The following is a 10566-nucleotide window of genomic DNA, read 5'->3' on the forward strand; positions in this document are numbered from 1 at the left end:
TTCAATATATTATACTACTTATATTTACTAATAATATATGTTGAACCTCCTGGATAGACATTGAAAGAATAGTGATAATTGGTCTGTAACAAGAGTGAATGAGAGTCATCAACAAAGATAATAAAGAAAAGGAGAAAAAATATAAAACTAATAAGATGATTGATTAAAATGCTGATACATCTGTAATTGTCCTAATGCAAATGGATTGAATACCTAGAATCAAGGAGAAAATTTGGCAGATTGGGTTAGCAAATTCATGTAGCTCACAGGAAAAAAAAAATAACCTGAGTAAAATATGCAGACAAAAAGTGGCTGAAAATAAAATTAGAGTAAATTAAATACAGTACAAGTAAACGGTAGGCAAAATAAAGTCGATACATATGGTCTTGCATATAACACTAAAAGGCAAGAAATGATAAATTAGTAAACACAAGTAGGGTTGTTTCATACCGAAGAGACTATCTGACAAGAATGTGTTATTTTAAATGACTATGCACCTAATAAAAAAGCTCCAAAATGTATAAAGCAAAAATGGACAGAACTTATTAAAAGAGCAATAGATACATCTATAATCTTAGGTTTTACCATACTACTTTGAGTAACTAAAATAACATCCAAACCAAAGTTAAAAAGGATATAGAATATTGGAAAAGCAAATGTGAACAACTGAGACCTAGCTGAAATTTACAGATGGTGCATGTAATCTCAGAACATATATTGCATTCTCTCCAATATATTCTTTGCCAAATTGAAAATAAGCATGCACACACACAGTCTCTCTCTCAACCAGAAATTATTATTATTGAAATTCTTAGCATAATTTTTCTCTTAATAAAATTAGTTTATTCTTAGCATAAATTTTCTCTTGATAAGATTAAGCTAGAAATTAAAACCTAAAATATAGCTAAAATATCCCTAAATGTTTATAAATCACTTCTAACAACATGTTGGCAAAAGAAATTACAAAGGAAATTAAAATCTCAATATGTAACTTAACATCTCAATAATTTAGACAACAGAACAGCAAATGAAATTAAAATAATAAAATAGTACATATGAATGTCTTTAATATTAAGTGGGAAACAAATGTGTGATACACTTCAACAAACTAAAAGTTGTTTTCCAAGCAACTAATGAAATTGATAAACTTAACATTGATGAAAATTGATTAGATTTAAGATTGATTTGTTTAGAAATCAAGTCTTACTACATTATTGTTGAAAAAGGAACATCATGTTAATATAATTCAAAGAGTAATAAAATATATTTCCAATTCTTATTAACTGACAAATGATTTATATCCTAGGTATATTAAAAGATTTTACAACATAAATTTAAAAAATCTCAGACACTAGAGTTAACAAATGGGTAAAAACATTGACAAATACTCACAAAAGGAAAATGACACACTACAGGGCCACACCACATTAGTGTTTACAGTAGCAGGATTGTGGAAGGAGAGACTTGGACTACAAGTCACAGCATCGTTCCATATCTGAGCAGCTAATGATGACAGGGATTGATGAGGGCATGCTCACAGCAGGGTCACAGATCACAGTGAAGACAAGCATCACGAGTCTCCCCAGCAGATGCCTGAGTCCAACAGCCAGGCTCAAGGGCACATGTGGTCTAATCCCCTTTACATGAAGTTCAGAGCTCACCAGTGTTGGAGGGCAAAATGGCAGTGTCTCAGAGGAGAAGGGGTTGGCCTGGTCCATGGGGGAGAGTACCAGGAGAGCCGCTGACCCAGCTCAGGTACCGTGTACTTGGAGTGGTGCTACACAGGCCTGTGCTCCCTTTCAGATGGCTCACGCAGATGCAGACTTGGGACTTAACACGCATCTCTGAATATGCTGTACTTGGACAAAATTTTTGATTTGTTTTATTTTTAAACAGCAGGAGAGCATTTAAGGTAAAGGAAAGAGCAAGTAAAGTCCTTGTGCAGCAAATGAGAGAGCCAGGTTCAAGGATGGAATCGAGCCCCTGTGCCTGGACTACAGAGATGGAGACATGCAAGGGTGGGGGGAGAGAGAAAGCAAGCAGGGGGACAGGAGGAGAGAGTGAGGGCAGGAAGGAGAAAGAGAAGACCAGAAAGAAAAGAGTGGTCAGGCAGGCTGAAGAAGGGTGTCCACAGCCTCTGACCAGGGTCCTGGAACTTGGGAGCCTTCCCTCAAAGCACAGGAAAGCCAGCCAAGGGTTGGCAAGTTTCCAGGTGAATGCATTGGAAAGGAGCAAGTAGGTGAGGGTAGGTGAGCCAAGAGCTGGCAGCAATGGCCAGGAAAGAGAGCATGTGATACCTGGGTGTGAGCAGCACAGTGGTTAGGAAAAGGGCCAGCACAGAGTGGATACCGGTGAGGACCCAGGGAGCAGAGCCGGGGGACCAGGGGTGACACTGTGCTTCAGATCCCAGGCTGAGCTCCCTGACTCCAAAATGCTTAAACATCATGGAAGCATATATTTCTCTTGTTTCATAACCCTTTGATCTTAATTGCCTGTATCCAGTTATTAAGAGCTTTTGTATTCTAGCCTAGTAATATTATTTTGTGGACTAACCATTTCAAAAGGGGTTTCCTAGTCCATCCAGTTTTATTTATAATCTCATTTGAAGCACAGTTTTATTATATATTTGATAGTTGTGGGCCTAACAGTCCCTGCCCAATAGCTGGGCATAAGTAATAAATTTTTCAAAATTTACTACCCGCTGTTAACATCTCAACTTTTTTTGAAAAAAAAATAGACTGAGAATTTTGACTCATTTATTAATTATTGTGCCACTTTTGGGGAAAATAACAAGGCATATTTATGAATGTGTCTCTCAGCTTCTTTCCTGAAACTCTTTATGCCTGAAAATTATAATTTAAGCTGTCTAACTTGATTGTGACATATGTTTTATTATAAGCAAATGAAAATCCCTCCTTTTGCATATCTATATTTTCTTGCATTAGCTTCAGTTTATAATTTTTGGGCATTTTTGCTCTATAAAAAATTCCATAGGAACTCTATAATAGAGAGTCTGCCCTGCTATTTCTGTAAAATAGACATATAATGTGAAGGAATTTCACATTACCTAAAGAGGATTCTCAAACACTCAACTGCTTCTATTTTCCAAAATGTGCTTATTTACAAAGCTTCTTTATGATGGTCTTTTTTTTGTATAAAAGAACTCATCAATAGTCAGCATTTTCATATTTATTACACTTCCTTGTGAGGGTATTCAATATTGACATGTTACTGCTTGAGTTGAGAGTCCTTATCCAACCTGTTGGAGTCAGAAGACTGAGTGGCTGAAGTAGCTGTGGCCTTGGGCTGACATGGGGCACCACTAGGGATATGGAGCCCAAACGGCCTGCAATTTGTTCTTCCACTTGAAATGTGGGTATGTAGCAGGACACACTTGTTGATACTCAGAGGTAAGCAAGGGGAGGGAGACAGGGAGCTGGATCCCTATGTATTTTGGTTCACTGAAGCCTCTTACCCAACATAGAAAACCCCTAGGTCCAACTCAGTCCAGAGGATTTGGTCAGAATCATCTCATTCTAAAAGTTTTTGATTTCAGTGAACTTAGGAAAAACTCTGTCATGTCAAGAAAGGCCTGAGAAGGAGGTTGACTTAAAAAATGTCTTTGATGCTTGCTTTACTCTGGCAAAGTGAGATCAGGTCAATGTGGAAGGTTTTTTAAAAACTGAAACATTTATGTAAACACTTGTGGTTTCTTCGATCAAATTTTATCAATAGGGCAACATGCCCAGGTTTTAAAAGGATATTTATTTTTAAATATTATAAATGTCGATTCGTGATTGACAGTGTCACAGGAGAGAGGTGGTGGCACATGTGCCCCTTCATTCATCGTAGAAACACAAATTGTTCACTCGCTGCTTGTCAGTCAGATTTCGGAGCTGGAGGGTGCAAAGTTGGGACAGTGTGTGTGGTGCTTCTGTGGCAGGTTGGGACACGTGTGTAAACACACGTGAGGTTGCTAAGAGTGCTGTATAGCTCAGGAGGGATGGCTGAGGAGATGGCCAGCTCAGCTTTCTAAATGTCATGCTGTCCTGGGGAGACAGGAAGTTTCGTTTCCACCTCTCCATAGGGTCCCCAGGTGTGGCTGGACAGGAGGATGGAGAACCATGACAGCATGGGCAGAGGTGGCACTGCACAGATGGTTCTGTGGGTGAGGCAAGGTTGCCTCCACTCTCATCCCAGAACATCCATGGACGTACCCTTCATACTCAGAATTAGTGCAGGAGCTCGCCAGTTGCCCCGCCTGGCTCCTGCCTCTCTGTCCTTGGAGGGGAGATTAGAAGAGAAGCCATCACATTTCCAGAAAGCTGGCTCTGGCTGCACCACTCTCCATCTGGGAGGCCTTGGCTGCGGGCAGTCCAGTTCTCACATGGGATGGCTTACGAAACTCCTTCTGCTGGACCCTGTGTGTCTTTCCACCCTCCTTTACATCACTCATCTGGTGACCCTGTGTGAGTGTTCTGAGCAACTCATGAAGCTCTGTAGGCACTGCCCTGCTCTGGCTCCACATCCCTAATTACCAAATTTCTAATGGTCTTACTGATGCATTGTCTATCATGACTCTTGCCCAAACACCCCACCAGCACTGTCCTCTGTATTCCTCTGTCATGTTTAGACTATTATTGTTACCATTGTTAATTTTGATGTCTCCCATCAGACACTATGAAATCCTCATAGGCTGAGACTGTGTTCAGTAAACCAACCCATCACCTATCATTTGTGCCACAACATATTCTATTTGTCTAATTTCTGAGTGGATTGAGAGAAGGCAAAAATGATTTGTTATGTGCTGCCTCCAAACCATTTTCATCCTACCCTGTGCATTTGGTAAAATAAATGCTGACCAATCTCATTTTTTCCAATAGAGCTCTTCCTGAAATTTGATGAGTAAATTAAATTATATAGAATGAATTATGTTTACAGAGCAGTGGGATTTTAAAGAATGCCAGCAAAGAATGAATCTGGTTCAAAGAGTAATCTGTAATGAGAATAACTCCTCTGTTTTTCTATGCCACCTGGACTTTCATGTTGACAAACTGGAAATTTCACAAGTTGAGTTTCCTTACCGTGGTGTTCACCTAGGTAGATATCCATGCAGATAAACTTCAAGGACTAAGTAACAAGAAGAGAACAGAGATAAGGGCTGTGAGGAACCTGTTCTTGTGTTGAAAGTATTACCTGATTGCAAACATGAAACTGAACATTTTGTGGGAAGTCTCAAGTCAAAGCTACTGTAATCAAAGAAGTGGTGATGCCAGCAATTCATAAATCAAGTATGGAGCCAAACTTAGGCAAAACCAGTGGCTGCATTACAGCAGGTCTGGAGGGATCCTGCCAGGGTGAGATGGATGCCCATGAGTCAACGAGAAGCCAAGTAAATGGAGGTTGGGGCAGGTCCCCATGCCCCAACCTCCAGAAACACCATCATGCAAATTACAGGACAAACATACTCTTCTTGTAGATACCTGCCCATAAATGTCAGAACCACATTTGTGTCTGATAATGTTTTTCTTAACTTTTCTATTGATGCATTATAATTTAACAAAATAGTTGGAATTACATATAGTTGTATAACAGTTTTTACATATTTGCACATGCACACAACAGAACAATATAATTTGGTTGTGTCTGCTACAGTCTGAATGTCCCCACCAAATATTGAAATGCATTCCCCCTTATGACATATTAAGAGGTAGGGCCAGTTGAGCCTTCAGGAGGTAATCAGGATTAGAGGAGGTTGTGAGGTGAGGCCCCCATTGCTGTGGCAGTGGGTCTGTAAGAAGGGGAAGAGGGACAAGTCAGCATGCTGCTGTGTCTCACCATGTGACGTCCTCTGGAGGTCCCAGTCAGACCCAGCTGCTCAGTCTTGGACTTCCCAACCTTTAGAACAATAAGCTGAACAAATCTGTGGGCTTTATAAGCTATTCTCTCTGTGCAATTCAGATTGAGCAATGGAAAATGGACTAGCACAGTGTCCCTATTTATGGAGGCAACAGCTTAGGAGAGTTACTCAGGATGGGAGGGGGAGAGAGATGCCATTTTCATGTAGTTCCTACTCTAATTTTTCTCATAGGATAATTTATTATCCACAGTCAATATAGAGAAGGAGGTTTTAAGCCTTCCCCCCTTAAATTCCTATTCTCTTCCTTTCTCACAGAGACCTCTTTTCCATCATTCTTTCCTTCCCCGCATTCCACCTGGTGATAGCTAAAAGCCAATGAGTTGCAAATAATGAAAAGGAACATACTTGAATTTCTTTCCTCTTCCATGCTTTCCACTGTTCCTCTTTGAGCTTCTTAGCCCTATCTTTCCTGAGGCTTTTTGCCATCAGGTGGCCGTGGGATGGGAGAAGACCCCTTCTTTGAAGATACTTGAAAACTGTGTGCTCTTTGGAGTCTTTTTCCTAATTCTGGGTGGGAAAGAGGAAGACTCCAGATGAATTAATGTTACTTCAAAGAAAGCAGAAAAAAACATCATTTAATGCTGCTTAAACAGACTGTTCTGGGTTAGACTGAAATTCAACTGTGCACAGATGATTGGTGCTCGAGAGTTCATTCTAGAGAACAGTGGTGATGAGCAGCCTGTGGTCTGAATGTTTTGCATGCCCCCCCACTCATGAACTGAAGTCCTGACACCCCAAGTGACAGTATTTGGAAGTGGGGCCTTTAGGGGGTGGTAAGGTCGTGAGGGAGGAAACCCAGTATGGGGTCAATATCCTTATAAGAGACCCCCAAAAGAGGCCTCTCCTCCAATGGTTTGAGGACACAGCCAGAACTATAAGTGTGAACCAGCCAGACAGGAAATCTACTGGTGCCTCCATCTTGGACTTGTAGCCTCCACCACTGTGAGGAATAAGTTTCTGTTGTTTATAAGCCACCCACTGTGAGGTTTTGCTACAACATCCAACAGAAACCAAGATAATCCTAACCAGGGAAGAGCACTTCTAGAACCTAACATATGCCTACTAGGTAGGCAAAACATAATCCCCATTCCTTTAAAAGCTACTTTTCAACCACAGGACTTTGGATTAAAGTCTTCTTTATTAATGTCTGCTTATTTCTCAAGCCCAGATCATTAGTTTATACCTGTACTGCTTATGTGCTTATATATATATTTGTGTGTGTACATATAAAATACATATGTAATGTATAATATATGCAGGCTTAATTGACATGTAACTGCTGTTGCAGTTACTTCGAATTTTCTGCTTCCGTTTGTTAAAACTGGCCTGATTCCTTTTTCACACAGAAGAATTTTTATGAATGCAAAAAAAGGAAAGGCTTCTCAAATCTCTACCAGACTGTCACTACCGCCACTGGCCCTCCCTCCCAGATGCGGGTGTGCTCCCCCGCCCTACCCACCCCTGGGGCTGCAAGTTTCAGCCTGAATGCCTGTTGGATTGGAGCGGCCTGGGCGATTCTGCACGGGAATTTGGCCAACATCCGCTTGCTGCGCTCTAGAGAGCACGGGTCAGTGGGGTCCAGGCAACAAAATCACTTTTGTGAAAGATTTGTCCGAGTGTCCAGGAGTGGCGATAGGGGAACCCAGGGCGTGGCCACTGGGCAACCCGCCTCTTCCAGCAGATAAAAGAGAAAGGGGCACCGGAGACTGAGCCCCGGAGGGTGGTTACAGCCCCCCTGCAGAGCCTTAGGTGCTGGGCTGGGCGGACCGGATCAGATCTTGCTGGCTGGGGAGAGGGAGCCAAGAAAACGGTGGGGCTTGAGGGGCCTGCAGGGTGGAGGCCCTGAGGGAGGCGCAGCCTGGGAAATCAGGTGCGCAACAGCGATGCGATGTGGCGGTTCCTGGCTGCCGGGAGCCCGTGGCTGTGGCCCCCAGCAAGGTGCTGTGCGCTAGGGAGCGGCTGCGGCTGGAAGAGTGCAACCGTGGAGACCCAACGTGTGTCCTCCAGTAACCTGAAACATTTTTCATAAGCTGCCATCCCAGCCTCCCCACATCTTCCCCTGCGCCTAAGCTAGACTTGGGACTGGCGCACCGCCGCGCCTGGCCTCCCAGGCTCTAGCTCCCCTCCAGGGCGCCGCCCAGAGGTAGTCGCAGTGGATCAATAGTTAACACCAGGCAGCAGGAGGCGGCTCCACCAGAGGCAATCGCCCTAGTGCCTGTTTGTAGAAGCCGCGCGTCTGCACAGCAGAGGGGGCATCTACCGAGGAGGAGGGGGGTTTGAGGAGGGGCTCCCATCGCTACCCAAACAGTTTGGGCTCCTTAACCTTGCTGCAGCCTGAGGCTTCCCGGTGCTGCTCAATTCAGGCAGAACACCCGGCGTGCGCGTGCACGCGTGTACACACACACGCACGCACGCACACACACACACACACAGCCATGGCATCGCCGCCTGGCTGGCCCCAGACCTTAGGGACTCGTGTAGCGACCGCTGCGCCCAGCGCTGCCAAACAAGAAGCCCCGCCAGCCGAGGCTGCGCCGCCCAGTGTTCCCGAGTGAGCCCCGCGTGCGTGCCGCGCCGCTGTCGGCTCGCTCTGTGTTGATGGCGAGCGTTGCGGACACTCACGCTGTCTGCTCGCTGGGCTCCCAGCTCCTTCTCCGCCTAGGCTCCGGCTTTTTGTTGCAAGCAGCACTTCCACCATCCGGCTTTTTTGATTTTCTCTCTTCGTTGGCGGCGACTGAAAATAGTTGATTGGTATTGGATCCGCTGGGGAGTGGGAGTGAAGGTGGGGAAATGGAAGACCTGGAAGAATCTCTCTTCAGAAAGGCATCTCCGCCCAGTCGCCAGCCAGCCCTGCCTCTACTTTAATCCTCGCCAGGACAATAGATTAAGTTACTCTTCCTGGGGCAGAAGTCCGTTTCAGATTCCTGGCAAAATGAAGGAAAAGGCGATGATCAAGACGGCCAAAATGCAGGGGAACGTGATGGTGTTGTATTGCTATCTGCTACTTTCTGTTTGAGGCTGGGACAAGGAGATAGGATGGCTGTATTCCTTTGGAAGGTCCAGCAGGAGATACAATAATTGTTTCAGCTGCAAGATCTAGAGTTGTTTACAAAAGTGAGGAAGGGCAGCGTCCAGGGCAGAAGTGTGGGGAGACATGTTTGGAAGACCCAGATAATGGGCCATATGGAGGTCTTCCTTCAAGGAAAGAGAGGAAGGAAATGAAAGTTATTTAATTGAACAAATACAGGCTGGCTTAACCACACCCACATGCAGCAAGGCACTTGTTGCCTGGCACAGAGCAGCAGGGTGGGTTGGTTCAGAACTTGACTTTTGATGAAGTATGCCCTGCTCCACTCAAGACCCTAGGGTGTGACACCTGCTCAGAGGCCACCCCAAGGGCTGTCTTCAGCCCAGGTTCTGCTGCTGGCTGGCCTAATTTCTCATTAGTGAAAGCAAACTGTTTTCCTGATTTTTTCCACCCTTGTTTTGGTCATTGTGTTATTCTGCATGATTCCTGTATAAATAGAGCAGAAACGTGTGTGGAGTAATGTTTTCTAATTAAATGTCCACCCACATCTATAAGTTCTTTTTCATATAATGTGCTACAAAAGCCTTCCCATTGAGGACTGAGGGTAAAGATAAGGGTACAGGTTAGTTACATTGATAAGGACACATTATTCATGATTACATATCTCTGTCAGTGATTATCACCAAATAAGTCATAACTTACATGGAATGTTCTAGTGTAGCATCATCTTAATTATATCTTCTTTGAAAACTTTTAGAGTGTTCTCTCCCATCCTCCCCTTTCTGCCTTTTACTTCAGAAAATGAAGAATTACAGGACTGCTGGCCACTTGCTGAGGAAGGCTAGCCCATTCTCATACATGTTCTCCCAAGCCTGAGGCTAATAAGTATAATTAGAACAAGTTACAGTGTGCCTGCAGAATTCTACAGCAACCAGTGTGTTAAGAGCCATCCATTGGACCAAGAGCAAAAAAAGAGGTGAACTGGCTCAACTTTTAAATGTCCTATCCATTCTTTAATTGATAATCATGACTTTGCAGTCTGGTTTGTAACTTACTTGAAACTTGCTTTTCCAACTAAATGTTTGTAGCTTCAAACTAGTGATGGTTCCAGGCTTAAATCATAAATTCGGGACTTCATTTTTTTATCATTTGCTTTGGAAGTTAATCATAGCCTGTCTCGAATTAGGTGACTGGCACTTGTGTGTACTCCCAACTTGATTGAAATTCGGGTGTTATTTAACATTCACAATGTGGATTAGATGATTTACTCCTGTTTCTTGATAGTTGAGTTGCTGCATATTCAACAACTATAAAAACTGCCAGTGTTTTCTGCTGTGCTGTTTCACTGTGTCCACACACACAGCTGTCAGAGCCAAGCTGAGTTCAGAGTGTGTGGTGTTCCTTGAGCTGCCTGGACTCACAGGAGCCTTGATATTGAAGGAGGGTTGGGACAGAGAGGCAGATGCAGTCTTGGTACTGCCCTTGTGACTGGGGAGATGCTGTGGACGTTCACCCAGTGTCACCTCTGAAGCGTTCACACTGTGTGGTGGTCCTGGGCTTGCAGACTTGCCCTTCATGCCAGCCCTGCAAGGCTGGGGCAGCAACCTCCTGGCTAACA

General features: G+C 43.9%; 1 long non-coding RNA gene across 1 annotated transcript; it reads right to left on the reverse strand.

Moving 5' to 3' along the window:
- Positions 1-1050: 1050 nt before the first annotated feature.
- On the reverse strand, positions 1051-9110 carry LOC124090535 (uncharacterized). Its single transcript, XR_006851110.1, has 2 exons — positions 8543-9110; positions 1051-6427 (listed from the first exon to the last, which is right to left on the reverse strand). It is a non-coding gene; the product is annotated as an uncharacterized LOC124090535 (long non-coding RNA).
- Positions 9111-10566: the final 1456 nt, after the last annotated feature.

This window comes from Marmota monax, unplaced genomic scaffold (genome assembly GCF_021218885.2).
Source record: "Marmota monax isolate L192 unplaced genomic scaffold, Marmota_monax_Labrador192_F-V1.1 WCK01_AAM20220418_F8-fsc01073, whole genome shotgun sequence".
NCBI classification, from domain to species: Eukaryota; Metazoa; Chordata; class Mammalia; order Rodentia; family Sciuridae; genus Marmota; species Marmota monax.